Source organism: Dendropsophus ebraccatus, chromosome 13 (assembly GCF_027789765.1).
Source record: "Dendropsophus ebraccatus isolate aDenEbr1 chromosome 13, aDenEbr1.pat, whole genome shotgun sequence".
NCBI classification, from domain to species: Eukaryota; Metazoa; Chordata; class Amphibia; order Anura; family Hylidae; genus Dendropsophus; species Dendropsophus ebraccatus.
The window spans coordinates 64722859-64741124 of record NC_091466.1 but is presented as its reverse complement, the minus strand read 5'-3'; the positions used below and the strand labels follow the sequence as shown (position 1 = coordinate 64741124).

At 44.5% G+C, this 18266-nt stretch overlaps 1 pseudogene; it reads left to right on the top strand.

The window, feature by feature from the left end:
- The first annotated feature begins 3757 nt into the window (after positions 1–3757).
- LOC138770588 (tyrosinase-like) lies at positions 3758–8721 on the top strand (annotated as a pseudogene).
- Positions 8722–18266: the final 9545 nt, after the last annotated feature.

Below are 18266 nucleotides of genomic sequence, written 5' to 3'. Positions count from 1 at the left end.
GTAGGTATTTCCCACTAGTAGGTAGGTCCACCCTGTCGGTAGTACCTCCACTACAGATAGTATGCCCCCTGTTGTTAGCACCTCCTGCAGGTAGTGGCCCTACATTACATAAGTGAAACTTATATAAAAGGTAAGAGCTATGTATGCTGGGTTCGGTGCTTCTGAGATTTTGCAGGGTATTGAGGATTGAGGATGACAGCTCAGGTATCAGTGACCTACTTCCCGGTGACGCCACTCTTCCTGATGGATTGCTTCATGCTGGTTTTCCTGTTGATGACTTGACGACTAGATGGAAGGTTTCTTACAGCATCATTTAAAAATCTAGTCAGATCCTATAGGACTTATTACTGTAAAAAAAAAAAAACATACACAGCGTGTCCCGGTGGTTCATATATAAGAAGCTTAAAGGGGTTCTTCTATGGAAGACACTCCTGTTAACGTGAAATAGCCAAAAGGTGCTCCACTGCCAGGAACCGGCAGTCGACAAACTGTCCTCTCACAATTAGGCGCAGGTGAACAGTGACTATCTATAGCTATACCGCATCTAGTGTGAACGCGGTGCTATGTAATGCAATGCCATCTGTGATATTCCATAAGGCGCAACAAGTAATTTATTTATGGCAACGCGTTTCTGCCCTCTAATCTGGGAGGGATATCTGGCCAGTCCTGTGTTATGAGGCTCCACGGGCTCTTCTTTGGCATATTCAAAGGACTAAATAAGGTTCAGGGGGAAGTGTTTTTAGTAAAAACTGAATTCAAGAACAAGGAGACACAATCTGAGATTAGTTAGAGGACAGTTCAAAAGCAACTTGAGAAAATATAACTTTACTGAAAGAGAAGTGCTTGGAAAAAACCTTCCAACAGATGTGGTAGGTAAATATACCAGAGATAAGCGAAGCAAATCTGGCGATTCGCTGCAACTGGTGCTATTAATTTGCTTTGTTCTGCAAAACAAACTCCCGACGATTCGTTAAGGAAATTCACAAAAAAAAATGTCCACCACATGTGCTGTCTGGAGCATGACTGGGCGGGAGAAAGGGAATAACCATAATCCCTAGCGCCCATCCAATCAGCTGCAGGCCCCTCTGTGATGTCAGCACCTCCCCCTCTATATAAGGAGGTTCGGTAATGGAGCTGGCCAGTCGGCTGAGTGTGGAGGAGAGAGCAGGATGGCAGCAGGCAGTTACAGCAGAGCAGGGAGAGACTAACAGAGCGATATAGGGACAGAGAGAAGAGGAATGGCGAAAATTGGATGAGTGACTGGCTTATTGAGATTCTTTTTAAATTGTGATTTTCCGATTTTTGACACTTTTACAACAATATGGTTTATCAAATTCAAATAACAAATTATTGTAGCTACTATAGTTTGGATTCGATTCAGGAATCTTAATGAGTTTGACTGAAAATTTGGGAATTACTGACTGCTTTGCTTATCTCTAAAATCTACAATAACAGAATGTAAACCTGCCTGGGATAAACATACATCTATCCTAGGATAATAAGAAAGAAAATACTAAAAGCACAGGCTAGCTGGACCTGGTGGTCTTCAATCTTCTATGTTTTTGAATACAGGGCTGATTCTAAGTTTTTTGCTGCCTGAGGCGACGCCTTAAATAGCGCCCCCCTCCCCCTGTGCCCACCCCAAGCCTATTAAAAATATAGAGTAGATTGGTTTCTAGAAAAAGGAGATAACCCCATAGCCTTACGAAACTTTGTCAAGGAGGCCTTGTTATTTATTTTGAGGAACAACGTTTTTCAGTTTGAGGGCAGATGGCATCGGCAGGAGATCGGCACTGCAATGGGCACGCCGGTCTCCTGCACGTATGCCAATCTGTTCCTAGCTAAGCTCGAACATGACTTGGTATACACAGCCCATAACCCCTTCATCACATGCATTAGGGGATACCATCGTTTTGTCGATGACATCTTTATTGCATGGGGGGGCACTTATGAGAATTTCTGCGACTTTGTAAAATACCTCAATTGCCATAATAACAGGAATATGTTCTTCACATCTAAGTATGGAGGCCCCACACTTGAATTTCTGGACGTGCTGGTCGAGGTAGTAGATAATGCTATAAAAACTTCTATATACAGAAAACCCACTGCGTGTAACTCCCTTCTCCACTTCACCAGCTCTCACCCTACCGTTGTTAAAAGAGCTATACCGTATGGGCAAATGTTGCGCCTGCGGAGGGTTAATAGTCATGACGATAGTTTTAGGGCCCAGGCTGGTGATCTGGAGAGGAGACTTGCACACAGGGGGTACCCTAAAGGTATAATACAGAATGCCTACAATCGTGCTGCCAGTCAGGATAGGGTAAAGCTCCTAAATCCTCCCATCCACAGACAAGCTGAAAAAGAAAAAAGATTCATGTTCGTATTCCAGAATTCACCGCTAAACGACATCATTAGACAAGCCATTAATCGTCATTGGTTCCTTTTAGAGAGCGACCCCGACTTATGCGAGATAGCCAGCCGCAAACCATGTATTACACATAGAAAAAACAGAACGATAGGGGATATGCTCAGCACGAATTCAGACCTAGATAAAAAGAAAAAAACGCATTGGATGAATTCATCCCTCCCGGAAGGCAACCATAAATGCGGCCAATGTAATTATTGCTCACAAATGCTCAGTACGGCATATGTTCACCTGGGGGGAAAAGACTGCTACATTAAATATTTTATTACCTGCAGAACCACATACACGGTATATGCCCTGATATGCCCATGCAAAAAATTCTATATAGGCAAAACGATACGGCCTCTCTGGAACAGATATAAAGAACATGTATATTCTGTTCGCACAGGGAAAGGGGTGCCGCGCCTGATAGATCACATTCGCAAAGAGCATGGGGGCGATACCAAATGTTTAAAGTTTTTAGGTCTGGAAAGGGTTAACCCCAAGGGTAACGGCACAGACCAGCACCAAACTCTATTGAGAAGAGAGTCTTTATGGATTGCTGGTCTGGAAGCCACAGGCCCACTTGGCCTTAATGAAAGAAACGATCTTACAGTGTTTTTGTGACTTTTTTATTGCTTTGAGATGTTTTTAGTATTACCTATCACGTGTGTTACCTGTGTCTATTTTACACTCCCCCTTGTTACACGGCGCATGCTCCTGGCTAGACGACAGGCCCGAGAGGCAGGAAACGGCCGTCGCCATTAGAGACACGCCACGCACCCTCTCCCTCCCTGCCTGCACTGTTATGTGAAATAAAGAAGCAAGCCTACGACTAAGCTATCGGTGAGTGCTGGATATATTTATTCTCCCTCTACATCTGTATCATACTGCTATCGGCATCCGTGCACCGCTGCTATAGGCTATCTTTATTAAATGGACGCTCCTACTGCCCGCACCTGTGCTCCATATATGCTGGTTTTGTCTGTTACCTTACGGTTGTGCTGAGGTCTCTAGCTCTCTACGTACTATAACTACTATAATACTGCTTCTATATGCAAGAATATAACTAATATAATACTGCCCCCTATATACAAGAATATAACCACTATAATACTGCTCCTATATACAAGAATATAACTACTATAATACTGCTTCTATATGCAAGAATATAACTAATATAATACTGCCCCCTATATACAAGAATATAACCACTATAATACTGCTCCTATATACAAGAATATAACTACTATAATACTGCCCCTATATAAAAGAATATAACTACTATACTGTGGCTGTAATATTCTGTTTCTGTTTCTCTCTGTCAGGGGGAGGTTATCTGTCCCAGTGGCCATGTTCACACTGTGTACAGTTTTTGTGCTCTTCCTGGGTGTGGTGCACTGTCAGTTCCCCAGGGCATTTACCACAAGTGAAGCTCTACAGTCAAGAACATGCAGCCCCCATTGGGAAGATGCCAGCCCCTGTGGCTCACAATCTGGACGTGGTCAGTGCAGGAACTATGTAGTCCCTATGACACTTGCTGCTGGACAGATCCGCCAGTTTTACGACAATCGCTTGGACTGGCCACGCTTTTATTTTGGCAGAACTTGTGAATGCTTTGGAAACTTCAGTGGTCACAACTGCGGCCAGTGTAAGTATGTCTACTACGAAGAGAATTGTGACCGCAAAAAGACTGTGATCCGGAAAGAGATCCGCCAGCTCTCCTTCATGGAACTACAAAAAGTGCAGATTGTCATCCTGTCCACCTGGGACCGGCACCACCGGGACACCTACCGATTCGTGGACGCCTCTGTCTTCGATGTTTTTGCTTGGATCCATTATTACTCCATAAAGCCCCTACTGATCAATGGTCTGTTTGATGAGAGCAGAAACTATGCCCATCAGGGTCCGGGCTTTTCCGGTTGGCATCGTCTGGGACTCATGTTCCTTGAGAGGCAAATTCAGCTCTTGACGGGAGATGAAGACTTCGCTATTCCTTATTATGACTGGAGAGGAGAGAAGAACTGCTCCATCTGCACCAATGAATTGCTTGGAGAGAGTAATGAACAAGGCTTCCTGCATGATAATTCCCACTTCGCCTACTGGAAAGTGAGTAACCATGACTGATGTCAGGGTAGCGCTCTTGCATCGTATCAGACAATCGGGCCTTACAAGGAAAAGGCGCATATTTTTGTGCAAACCAAGTAATTTGCGCAGTAATTTGGTGTACGTTAGGGGCACAGATGTTTGTCCTGTTATTTATTTATTATCCCACCCCCTAATATGCCATCTCCTCCTAGTTTCCCATTTTTTTCTGTGCATATTTACTTCCTTTGGTACCTGGTTGATGTTCGGAATCTACACTTTATGCTTGTGCTTCTCACTATTTAGACCTGTAGGGCCAGTTCACACTGAGTAAACACGGCATAATTCCGCGGCCGACCTCTCCGCCGCGGAACCCCGACGTGCTCAGTGTGCTGCTGTAAGTGAATTAGAGGGCGCGCACTCGTCCGCTCCCTCTCCTTTCCGCTCAAAGAAGTAACATGGTACTTCTTTGAATGGAGAGTGGCGGCAGCAGATGAGCGCGCTCCCTCTCATTCACATACAGCAGCACACTGAGCACGTCGGGATTCCGCGACGGAGAGGTCCACCGCAGAATTATGCCGTGTTTAATCAGTGTGAACTGGCCCGTCCAAAGAATATATGATATTCTGCTGCAGACTGCCTTGTACCTGCATCCCTCCCTATCTACATGCTGTGTGACCATGTATGCCCTACCTACCCTCCAACCTCCTTATCAAACAGCAGCTCTGACACATTTCTTATCGCCAGAGACTTACAAAATTCTTAATGAATAGTTATAAAATCCCTGTTAATACTCTGTCCTCTATATCAGTCTATTTGCAGCGGGTACAATTATGCTGATGCCTATTGCCAAACTGCTGGGGATGAGTGCCAGATGGAGAGACTCCACAGGAAGCCGGGGGCAGATCCTAGGGTTAGACATCTCCCCTCATTCCAAGATGTGGAGGACACCCTCAAATGAAGCAAATTCGACACCCCCCTATACAATGCTTCATCCCAGAGGAGCTTCCGCAATGCTTTAGAAGGTAGGTTGTCCCCTGGTACCAGAGTAGGTAAAAGTCATCAGGTGGTATTGTATAGATCTGTAATGAATAGTCATGAGTGGATCCATGACAGGTTAGGCCGAACTTACAAAAAAAACTTTGAGGACCCAGGTTCCAAGATGTCTTCTCTGCTCGGTTTGCCACCTTGCCTTGAGGACAAATCCTACTTATCCTTCTCCAAAAGTGTCCCCTGACTGGACAGAGTTGTGGACAACTTGACCGACAACTAGGAGAATGGGCCTTCTTTCTCCTCCTCCGCTTCCTCCTGTGCCACCATCACATCATCCATCAGAGCCTACTGGATTTTTTTTTAGCAGGCATAGGATGGAGATGGCAGCTCTGATGATGTTGTCTTCAGTGCTGACTGTATTAGTGGTGTATCCAAAGCACCGCAACTTGGCACACAAGTTTCACATGGCTTGTTTGTGGTGAAATGTTGTTGTTCCTCACTGCGACTCACCCCTGCTTTCTGCAGCCGAAATTTGGCCAAGTTCTGCTCTTGCTGCTCACAGACTCTTTCCAGCATATGTAAGGTGGAGTTGTGGATACGTCACATATGAAGCAAGGGGTGGAAAGTCCAAAGTTCTGCTGCAGCACGGACAGGCGAGCAGCACACACGGACCACACTTGTGGTATATCAGGGAATGTGCCAAGAAGCTTTGCACCACCAACTTGTGCACATGGGCAAGGCAAGGGATGTAAATCAAACCGCCTCGTCCCAGAGCTGCAACCAGATTTTGCCCGTTGTCGCACATCATCTTGCCGGGCTTCAGCTGAAGTAACCAGTAAACTGTGTGCTGCTCTATCGGTGCCCACAGCTCCTGCGCGATGTGGGGTTTGTCCCCCAGGCTGATAAGTAATAGCACAGATTGCTCTTGCATCCCCCTAGTTGTGCTGAAATCGGTGGTGCATGGGCTACGCTGGCCAGATGAGGAGATGACAGAGGTGGAAACAGATTAGGGGGCATAGAAGGATTGCTGTCCGGGAATCCTGGGTGGTGATAGGACATACGCCAAGACTGTTCCCGCGTCAGGCCCAGCTGCCGCAACCTTAGCCCAGTGGGCAAATAGGGAGATGTAACGCCTCTGACCGTGCTTACTGGTCCATATATCGGTGATAATGTGGACCTTTGTACCCAACTGCAGCAACCTTTTTTTTTTTTCTTCAACACGCAATTATGTCATAACTGGCCCAACACATTTTTCGATGAGCCACACAAAGAAAGCATAACTGATCCAATTTTTGAAATTATTACCCCCATACACAGAGGGCTAAACGGCCCCAAGAACTGAATATATTAGCCACGCACTGATGGCCTTACTGTCGCAACCCCTTATTTTTTATTTAAACACCCAATGGTTGCCTAAGTGGCCCAAGAACTGAATATATTAGCCACGCACTGACACCCAATGGTTGCCTAAGTGGCCCAAAACTTATATCAATAATCCACAGACTAAGACACAGCAGTTAGTGGCTAACTTACAGGCTACTACCCCCCCCCCCCCCCCCCCAGCTACTAGTTCACAGAAGTTCAGGGCACCTCCTCCTAAGTCACTGACATTCTGGCCCCCCACCTCCTATCTCACGGACATTCTGGGCCCCCACCTCCTATCTCACGGATGTTCAGGCACCCCACCTCCTATCTAACTGTTATTGTGGCCCCCACCTCCTATCTAACGGACATTCTGCCCCCCCCACCTCCTATCTCACGGACGTTCAGGCCCCCACCACTTCAGAGCACAGAAGACTTCCATACTTGTTCTGAAAAGGGCAGTTTTTCCAGCTTTTCTGTCCCTTCCTGCAGCAGCAACCTCTCCCTACTCTAATCGGCAGCAGAATAGTGGTGGAACATGTGACTGCTGCTATTATGCAGCGGGGTCACATGTCATGCCTGTCCAGTCACAGTCAGGCCCATACATGTACATGGTCGTGATTGCTAGGCAATGACAAAAGCAGTAAAGTTTGCTGATTCAACAAACTTTATTGTTTGTCCAAACTATGGACCCAATCACAGACTTTTTTGGCAAAGTCCATGATCGCCGTGGACCCAAACACGTGGATGCAAACACGTGTCCCCTATAGGCAAGCCGCAGTCACTGGACTATACCATGGTACACGAGGCTTAGCATACACAAGATCTCTGACTGCTGAGTATTTGATCTTTCAGGATTCATGAGTCCGTCAGATGGTGTGAGCAGGAATCGTAGCATGCACAACCTGGTTCACGTTTACTTTGGGGGCACAATGTCTCAGGTCTCCATCTCCGCCAATGACTGGAGGCTGCAGGGTGAGAGGTGAGTAGCTGGTGGGGGAATCCTGCACAGAGGGAGCCCCGATATGTCCCGATAATTCCGCCGCCCCCGCAATAAGCCCCGACCCCCGCGATAAGCCCCGACCCCCGCGCCAAAGTTTACATGTCATCCAGCTCTCCCAGTATCCTGTATGTCAGTGTATAATAGAGGTCACCCAGCTCTCCTAGCATCCTGTATGTCAGTGTAATGGAGGTCACACAGCTTTCCCAGTATCCTGTATGTCAGTGTATAATAGAGGTCACCCAGCTCTCCCAGCATCCTGTATGTCAGTGTATAATGGAGGTCACCAGCTTTCCCAGCATACAGTTTGGGACCTTATAAGTGGGAAAAGGGGAAGTTGCTGGAAATGTGCGGAGCCTAAGATGTCTTTCTGGCAGGTCCTAAAGAGATGAATTGTAGCTGCAAGAAACCGTCATGGAGGCCGGGGCCAGATGGGGAGGAAAAGGGACCCGTCAGATCAAAGAAGACGTCACCTGTGAGTCCCTGTATAATGATTTTGTATTCAGTGGAACATTATCTGGCAGGGGTGCAACACCGATCTATGCCGCAATACACACACTGCTTCTTTCTAATAACCCGAATCTTGATAAAAGCCCCCCTTCCTTCCCCAGGCCTGAACTGAGTGTTTCTTCCCACGGAGAGCGGGCCGGCCCCCCTCCAGTGCTTCACCCCTGGCCGGTGCCCTGGAAAAGAACAGGGGCGTACACGGAAACTGGGCCGTGGTAAAAAAAAAAAAGGACTGCGGCACTGGCTTACCCGCGCCAGCGCCGTTCTTTCCATGGACAAAACTGAATGTACTGATGACTTTCCCTGTTACAGAAACAAAGATTTCCTACGCAGCTCATCTGGCATGGGATACAAATACTCAGAGTATTAAGGGATGTAACATGCACCTCCAGGCGACTTTGTATCAATGCTTTGTGCTGGTCCTATTGCACTTGTTTAAGACACTAAGAAATGTTGTTTCATGGTCATCACCCAGCTTTCCCAGACTCCTCACTTTTCAATGCTTTAACAGTGTTCTCCAATCTGCGACTTCTCAAGTGTCGCAAAAGCACAACTCCCATTATAAAATGACAGCCGTCACATGATGGGAGTTGTAGTTTACGGAACAGCTGGAGAGCCCTAGTTTGAAGAACATATTAGCATCATATCACATGCAATGGTGATATAGTCATAGGATGAGAATTTTAGTTTGGATAACATATTAGCATAATATTGAACACAGTAGGTGGCGCTCTATGGTAGGGAAAATAATTTTCTTCTTCTATACTCATCAAGGTGCAAGGTTTCAATTCCACAGTTGAATGTTATTTAAAGGGGTACCCAGCAAACAATGTTTTCTTTCAAATCAACTGGTGCCACAAATTTGCAATTTACTTCTATTAAATCTCAAGTCTTCCATTACTTATCAGCTGCTGTATGTCCTGCAGGAAGTGGGGTATTCTTTCCAGTCTAACACAGTGCTCTCTGCTGCCACCACTGTCCATGTTAGGAATTGTCCAGAGCAGGAGCAAATCCCCATAAAAAACCTCTCTTGCTCTGGACAGTTCCTGACATGGACACGGGTGGCAGCAGAGAGCACTGAGTCAGACTGGAAAGAATACCCCACTTCCTGCAGGACATACAGAAGCTGGTAAGTACTGGAAGACTGGAGATTTTTAATAGATGTAAATTACAAATCTCTGGCACTTTTGGACACCAGTTGATTGGAAAGATTTTTTTTTTTTGGTGAAAAGGCTTGAAATGTTGTAACATTGCACATGACGTGTGAATAAAATGCAAAATTATTGTACATTTACATCAGAGTGCCGCCTACCTTGCTTATTGTTTGGATTATGGAGTCTGGTTACCTAGCGGCTGTGCATCCGCCCAGGCCATAAGTCTAAGGCCATGTTCCCATTATGTAAGACAACAGACTTTCTGGGACTCGGCCTTGTAACAGAACGTCCAGTGTCAGTTAAGATCATTTTGGCCGGAACTGCGCCCACATCCTAATTCACCGTTTCACACAATGGAGTGTGCGGCCGGAGGCGCACTCTCCATTGTGTGAACTGACATGTCTGTGCGGCTGCTATTCAATGAATAGTGGCCGCACAAAACTTCCATGTCAGTTTTTAGTCCGACCGGTTGGAATCCCTGCCGGAGTGTATACTATGTGTGTAGGCTCCGGTTGGGATTCCATTCATTCACATACAACGCATCTTCTGCCTAAATGAAAATTGCAACAACAGCCATGATTTATGCAAAAAATGTGTTGTGTGAACATGGCCTAATGGTGTGTTTACACAGAGAGATTTATCTGACAGATCTTTCTCCTCTTTTCAAATCCATTCCTGGCTTTGGCTTCAAAAATCTGTCAGATAAATCTCTCTGTGTAAGGGTTCTAATAGACAATTAGTTTTTTTTCCAATTAACAATAAACTATTGAAACCATTGACCGTAATACATGAATCAATAGTTGTCAGTTCATATACTCTACAAACTATTGTAATAACCAATGGGCAGTGGGGGAGATTTATCAAACATGGTGTAAAGTGAGACTGGCTCAGTTGCCCCTAGCAACCAATCAGATTCCACCTTTCATTCCTCACAGACTCTTTAGAGAATGAAAGGTGGAATCTGATTGGTTGCTAGGGGTCCTATCCGATAGCGATTGTACGGTAGAAACGAGAACTAGAATGAGATGTGTCTGTTGGTTGTTACTGTATCCACCTTCATCTGTATGAGCCCCTATATACAATGCATTTATATGTAGCACTTGTTTGTATAGCCCTGTGCATGCTGCAAATTGTAAAGAATAATCTATGATTTACCTACAACTCCCAATAAAAGGATTAATTAAAAACGTAAAAAGTCTGTACATGAATCTGTATGCTCCTATCTGAAATACTCTGTGCTGCTGCGAAGACCTTGCACCTTTATATAATGAAATTTATAATCTTAGACCTCCACGCAGTCAGGCCTACATTAAAATCTTATGACATGATAAATCCACTGTTCTCCTTAAATACTCTGTGCTGGATGCACTATAGACCCTATTACCCTGGCAATATTTTCATTCCTTCACTAATTAAAATCGCTATTATTGTTCTGACCTCTACATGAAGACCACTGTATTTTTTAAACACAGATGTCACTAAACATAAACTACAAATCATGAATTACCAATATACTGTAGTACAGGCTCGGTGTTTGGCCATCTTTAATGGTTGCACAATACAACAAACAGAGCGAGCATTATATTAAAGAGATTATTCATTCTAATGTCCTCCTGTGATGTTGAGGACTGGATATAAGTTATCTTCTAAAGCTCAATATTTGCATTGACCTGGATCACTGCCAGGGGCCAAGAAGGGCTAGGAACAAACCTACAGTACTATAATATTGTGCTATACGAATATAACTACTATGAGGCTGGGTTCACACTATGTATATTTGAGGCTGTATTTGTGAGGCTGTATAGCAACCAAAACCAGGAGTGGATTGAAAACACAGAAAGGATCTGTTCACATAATGTTGTAATTGAGTGGATGGCCATCATTTAATGGCAAATATTTGCTGTTATTTTAAAACAACGGCTGTGGTATTGAAATAATGGCCGTTATTTACTGTTATATGGCGGCCATCCACTCAATTTCAACATTGTGTGAACAGATCCTTTCTGTGTTTTCAATCCACTCCTGGTTTTGGTTGCTATGAGGACCTGACATGAGGACCAAATACTGCCTGAAATATACATAGTGTGAACCCAGCCTAATACTGCTCCCTATATACAAGAATATAACTACTATAATACTGCTCCCTATATACAAGAATATAACTACTATAATACTGCTCCTATGTACAAGAATATAACTACTATAATGCTGCTCTTATATACTAGAATATAACTACTATAATACTGCTCCTATATACAGGAATATAACTACTGTAATACTGTCCCTATATACAAGAATATAACTACTATAATACTGCTCCTATATACAAGAATATAACTACTATAATACTGCCCCTATATACAAGAATATAATTACTATAATACTGCTCCTATATACAGGAATATAACTACTATAATACTGCTCCTATATACAAGAATATAACTACTATAATACTGTCCTCTATATACAAGAATATACCTACTATAATACTGCTCCTATATACAGGAATATAACTACTATAATACTGCTCCTATGTACAAGAATATAACTACTATAATACTGCTCCTATATACAAGAATATAACTACTATAATACTGCTCCTATATACAAGAATATAACTACTATAACACTGCTCCTATATACAAAAATATAACTACTGTAATACAGCTCCCTATATACAAGAATATAACTACTATAATACTGATCCTATGTACAAGAATATAACTACTATAATACTGCCCCTATATACAAGGATATAACTACTATAATACTGCTCCTATACACAAGAATATAACTACTATAATACGGTTCAGGGAAGAAAAAGAGTGCTGCACCTCACACCTATGGCTGATACTAGTACCTCTCGGCTGCATAAAAAACATCAGAATTCTGTATGTGAATTGATCAAGCCACACTGCCCCATGTACCTCGTGCAGGTATCTGATACACATGGGTCCCTACACTAAGTCCACACTGTGCCAGTTAGCGACCACCACCCCCGCAGGCGTGCACAGTCAGGGAAGGGAGGCCATGGAACGGCCCTGCAACCCCCATGCCACAGGACCAAACCCAAAAATGCCACACCAAAACCCAGCCAGCACCACCGGCGGAGGAAGCTGCCCCCAAACAGCACAAGTCTGGATAAGGTATTGCACTCACCATAGCTATCAAAGATAGAATGGGACAGACAGGAGGGATTAAAACCATGAGCACTCAGATGTCTCCTGCTAATTGCGGTCATGTGGGTCTCACCAGGAGGAGTGCAAAACACAGAGAAAAGAGAGAAACAAAATACGGTTCAGGGAAGAAAAAGAGTGCTGCACCTCACACCTATGGCTGATACTAGTACCTCTCGGCTGCATAAAAAACATCAGAATTCTGTATGTGAATTGATCAAGCCACACTGCCCCATGTACCTCGTGCAGGTATCTGTTACACATGGGTCCCTACACTAAGTCCACACTGTGCCAGTCAGCGACCACCACCCCCGCAGGCGTGCACAGTCAGGGAAGGGAGGCCATGGAACGGCCCTGCAACCCCCATGCCACAGGACCAAACCCAAAAATGCCACACCAAAACCCAGCCAGCACCACCGGCGGAGGAAGCTGCCCCCAAACAGCACAAGTCTGGATAAGGTATTGCACTCACCATAGCTATCAAAGATAGAATGGGACAGACAGGAGGGATTAAAACCATGAGCACTCAGATGTCTCCTGCTAATTGCGGTCATGTGGGTCTCACCAGGAGGAGTGCAAAACACAGAGAAAAGAGAGAAACAAAATACGGTTCAGGTAAGAAAAAGAGTGCTGCACCTCACACCTATGGCTGATACTAGTACCTCTCGGCTGCATAAAAAACATCAGAATTCTGTATGTGAATTGATCAAGCCACACTGCCCCATGTACCTCGTGCAGGTATCTGATACACATGGGTCCCTACACTAAGTCCACACTGTGCCAGTCAGCGACCACCACCCCCGCAGGCGTGCACAGTCAGGGAAGGGAGGCCATGGAACGGCCCTGCAACCCCCATGCCACAGGACCAAACCCAAAAATGCCACACCAAAACCCAGCCAGCACCACCGGCGGAGGAAGCTGCCCCCAAACTTTTTCCCTGAACCATAACTACTATAATACTGCTCCTATATACAGGAATATAACTACTATATTACTGCTCCTATATACAAGAATATACCTACTATAATACTGCTTCAATATACAAGAATATAACTACTATAATACTGCCCCTATATACAGGAATATACCTACTATAATACTGCTTCTATATACAAGAATATAACTACTATAATACTGCCCCCTATATACAAGAATACAACTACTATAATACTGTCCCTATATACAAGAATATAACTAATATAACACTGCTCCTATATACAGGAATATAACTACTATAATACTGTGCCTATATACAAGAATATAACTACCATAATACTGCTCCTATATACAAGAATATAACTACTATAATGCGGCTCAGGGAAGAAAAAGAGTACTGCACCTCACACCTATGGCTGATACTAGTGCCCCTAGGCTAAATAAAAAACACATCAGAATTTTGTGTATGAATTGATCAAGCCATACTGCCCCTATGGCTGGCACTAGTATCAGCCATAGGTGTGAGGTGCAGCACTCTTTTTCTTCCCTGAGCCGCATTTTGTTTCTCTCTTTTCTCCGTGTTTTGCACTCCTCCTGGTGAGACCCACATGACCGCAATTAGCAGGAGACACCTGAGTGCACATGGTTTTAATCCCTCCTTTTTTTTCCCATTCTGTCTGCAGCAGCTATGGTGAGTGCAACACCTCATCCAGACTTGTGCTGCTTGGGGGCGCCCTTCTCCGCCGGCGGTGCTGGCCGGGTTCTGGTGTGGTGTTTTTGGGTCTGGTCCTGTGGCATGGGGGTCGCAGGGCCGTCCCATGGCCCCCATTCCCTGACTGTGTGTGCCTGCGGGGTTGGTGGCCACTGACTGGCACGGTGTGGACTTAGTGAAGGGACCCATGTGTATCAGATACCGGCACGAGGTACATGGGGCAGTATAGCTTGATCTGTAGTGCATAGTTGGGGGGGCTGTATACCTATAGTGTATAGTTGGGGGGGGTCCTGTGTACCTGTAGTGTGTAGCTGGCGGGGCTGTATACCTGTAGTGTATAGTTGAGGCAGGTCCTGTATACCTGAAGTGTACAGTTGGTGAAGGTCCTGTATACCTGTACTGTATAGTTCGGGGGTCCTGTATACCTGTAGTATATAGTTGGTGCTGTATACCTGTAATGTATAGTTGATGGAGGTCTTGTATACCTGTAGTTTATAGTTTAAGGGTCCTGGATACCTGTAGTGTATAATTGGTGGAGGTCTTGTATACCTGTAGTATATAGTTTGGGGGTCCTGTATACCTGTAGTGCATAGTTTGAGGGTCCTGTGTAACTGTAGTATAGAGTTGGTGGAGGTCCTGTATACCTGTAGTGTATAGTTTGGGGTCCTATATACCTGTAGTATATAGTTGACGGAGTTCCTGTATACCTGTAGTATATAGCTTTGGGGTCCTGTGTAACTGTAGTGTATAGTTTGGGGTCCTGTATACCTTTAGTATATAGTTGGTGGAGTTCCTGTATACCTGTAGTATATAGCTTTGGGGTCTTGTATACATGTAGTAAAGAGTTGGTGAAGATGCTGTATACCTGTAGTATAGAGTTGGTGTAGGTCCTGTATACCTGTAGTGTATAGTTTTGAGGTCCTGTATACCTGTAGTGTATAGTTTAGGGTCCTATATACCTGTAGTATATAGTTGGTGGAGTTCCTGTATACCTGTAGTGTATAGTTTTGGGGTCCTGTATACCTGTAGTGTATAGTTTGGGGTCCTGTATACCTGTAGTATATAGTTGGTGGAGGTCCTGTATACCTGAAGTATATAGTTGGTGGAGGTCCTGTATACCTGTAGTGTATAGTTTTGGGGTCCTGTATACCTGTAGTGTAAAGTTTGGGGTCCTGTATACCTGTAGTATATAGTTGGTGGAGGTCCTGTATATCTGTAGTGTATAGTTTTGGGGTCCTGTATACCTGTAGTGTCCTGTATACCTGCAGGGTCGTATTTACCATTAGGCACACATGGTCTGGTGCGTAGGGTAGCACCTTGCAGAGGGGCAGTACCCTCCCGTTCAGACTTGCCAGAAAATCTTTGGTCAGGTCTTGTATAGCGGTGTTATCCAGTCACAGTATGGCGGTATTGGTCAGGACTGGTATAACAGTGTTATCCAGTCACAGTATGGCGGTATTGGTCAGGTCTGGTATGGCAGTGTTATTCAGTCACAGTGTGTCGGTACTGGTCATGTCTGGTATGGCAGTGTTATCCAGTCACAGTATGGCGGTATTGGTCAGGTCTGGTGTGGCTGTGTTCTCCAGTCACAGTGTGGTGGTATTGGTCAGGTCTGGTATAGTGGTGTTATCCAGTCACACCATGGCGGTATTGGTCAGGTGTGGTATGGCAGTGTTATCCAGTTACAGTATGGCGGTATTGGTCAGGTCTGGTATAGCAGTTTTTTCCAGTCATACTATGGTGGTATTGGTCAGGACTGGTATGGCAGTGTTATCCCGTCACAGTATGGTGGTATTGGTCAGGTCTGGTATAGCGGTGTTATCCAGTCACAGTATGGCGGTATTGGTCAGGTCTGATATGATGTTGTTATCCAGTCACAGTATGGCGGTATACATGTACTGTATAGATGGAGTAGGGGGTCCTGTATACATGTACTGTATAGATGGAGTAGGGGGTCCTGTATACATGTACTGTATAGATGGAGTAGGGGGTCCTGTATATACATGTACTGTATAGATGGAGTAGGGGGTCCTGTATATACATGTACTGTATAGATGGAGTAGGGGGTCCTGTATATACATGTAATGTATAGATGGAGTAGGGGGTCCTGTATATACATGTACTGTATAGATGGAGTAGGGGGCCCTGTATATACATGTCCTGTATAGATGGAGTAGGGGGCCCTGTATATACATGTACTGTATAGATGGAGTAGGGGGCCCTGTATACATGTACTGTATAGATGGAGTAAGGGGGCCTGTATATACATGTACTGTATAGATGGAGTAGGGGGTCCTGTATATACATGTACTGTATAGATGGAGTAGGGGGTCCTGTATATACATGTACTGTATAGATGGAGTAGGGGGCCCTGTATATACATGTACTGTATAGATGGAGTAGGGGGCCCTGTATATACATGTACTGTATAGATGGAGTAGGGGGCCCTGTATATATATGTACTGTATAGATGGAGTAGGGGGTCCTGTATATACATGTACTGTATAGATGGAGTAGGGGGTCCTGTATATACATGTACTGTATAGATGGAGTAGGGGGCCCTGTATATACATGTACTGTATAGATGGAGTAGGGGGTCCTGTATATACATGTACTGTATAGATGGAGTAGGGGGTCCTGTATATACATGTACTGTATAGATGGAGTAGGGGGTCCTGTATATACATGTACTGTATAGATGGAGTAGGGGGTCCTGTATATACATGTACTGTATAGATGGAGTAGGGGGCCCTGTATATACATGTACTGTATAGATGGAGTAGGGGGTCCTGTATATACATGTACTGTATAGATGGAGTAGGGGGTCCTGTATATACATGTACTGTATAGATGGAGTAGGGGGTCCTGTATACATGTACTGTATAGATGGAGTAGGGGGTCTACCAGTTATTACTGTGGATGTTGTGAGGCAGCTTCCCTAGCAACCATTGCTCCCTGTGAAAATGAAAGCAGTAATCCTATTGGTTGCTAAGGCTCCAACTGCCGTGTCTGCTGCAGCTAATTATATCACCTGTGTTTGCAGTGAGGAGATTTTCCCATTCATCTCTATGGGGCGCCGCTCTTTCTCCTCCCCCTCCCCTCCTGTACATCTGGCGGGGACGGGACCTTCGCAATAACCTTCCCGGGCACCCAATGTATCTGTGTGCCAAATTTGGGGTCAAACGGTTCAGGCGTTTGGAAGTCTATTTGGAACAGACAGACAGACAGACAGACTTTGATTTTTATTATATAGATGTCATATATACATAATGTCATACACTATATAAACCATAACACCATGATACACAGAAGACACCATGGTAAACACAACAACGCAACGCTGTATAGATAACAGATAACGCTGTATAAAACACGTCACAGTGTTCGGTGGTGGCATAGATCTTGTGCTTTTTCCATGTTTTTTTTTTTTTTGGGGGGGGTTACAGTTTTTTGCTATGAGGCCACTTAAATCCTAGCTGCGCCACTGGGAGTTCTAAAAAACTTGGATCCAGCTTTGTTACATGCGTTTATGCCATAGTTTTTGTTTGTAACATGATTTATATTAGGAAAATTAAGAGCTGTGTGCATGCGATTCAAGGGACGTTGTTATTCCATCAAAACTGGGAAAGAGGTTCTAAGGTTAATAGAATATGTCAGGTGTCAACATAAAGGAGATGCACGAAAGTTTTATGATTTTTAGGTTTGGAAACAGTTAATCCTGCAGTCAGAGACAGAGATTACTACCAACCACTGCCGAGGAAAGACACAAGATGGATATCAAAATTAAATGCAACCGGACCTATAAGATTCAATAAGTGAAATGATTACGGTTCCTTTTTGTGAAATGATTATAAAATGTCACTATTATATTCTGTTTGTTACGTGTCATATTGTGTATATAACCACACCTCTATCACATGATATTGCCACCTGGCCA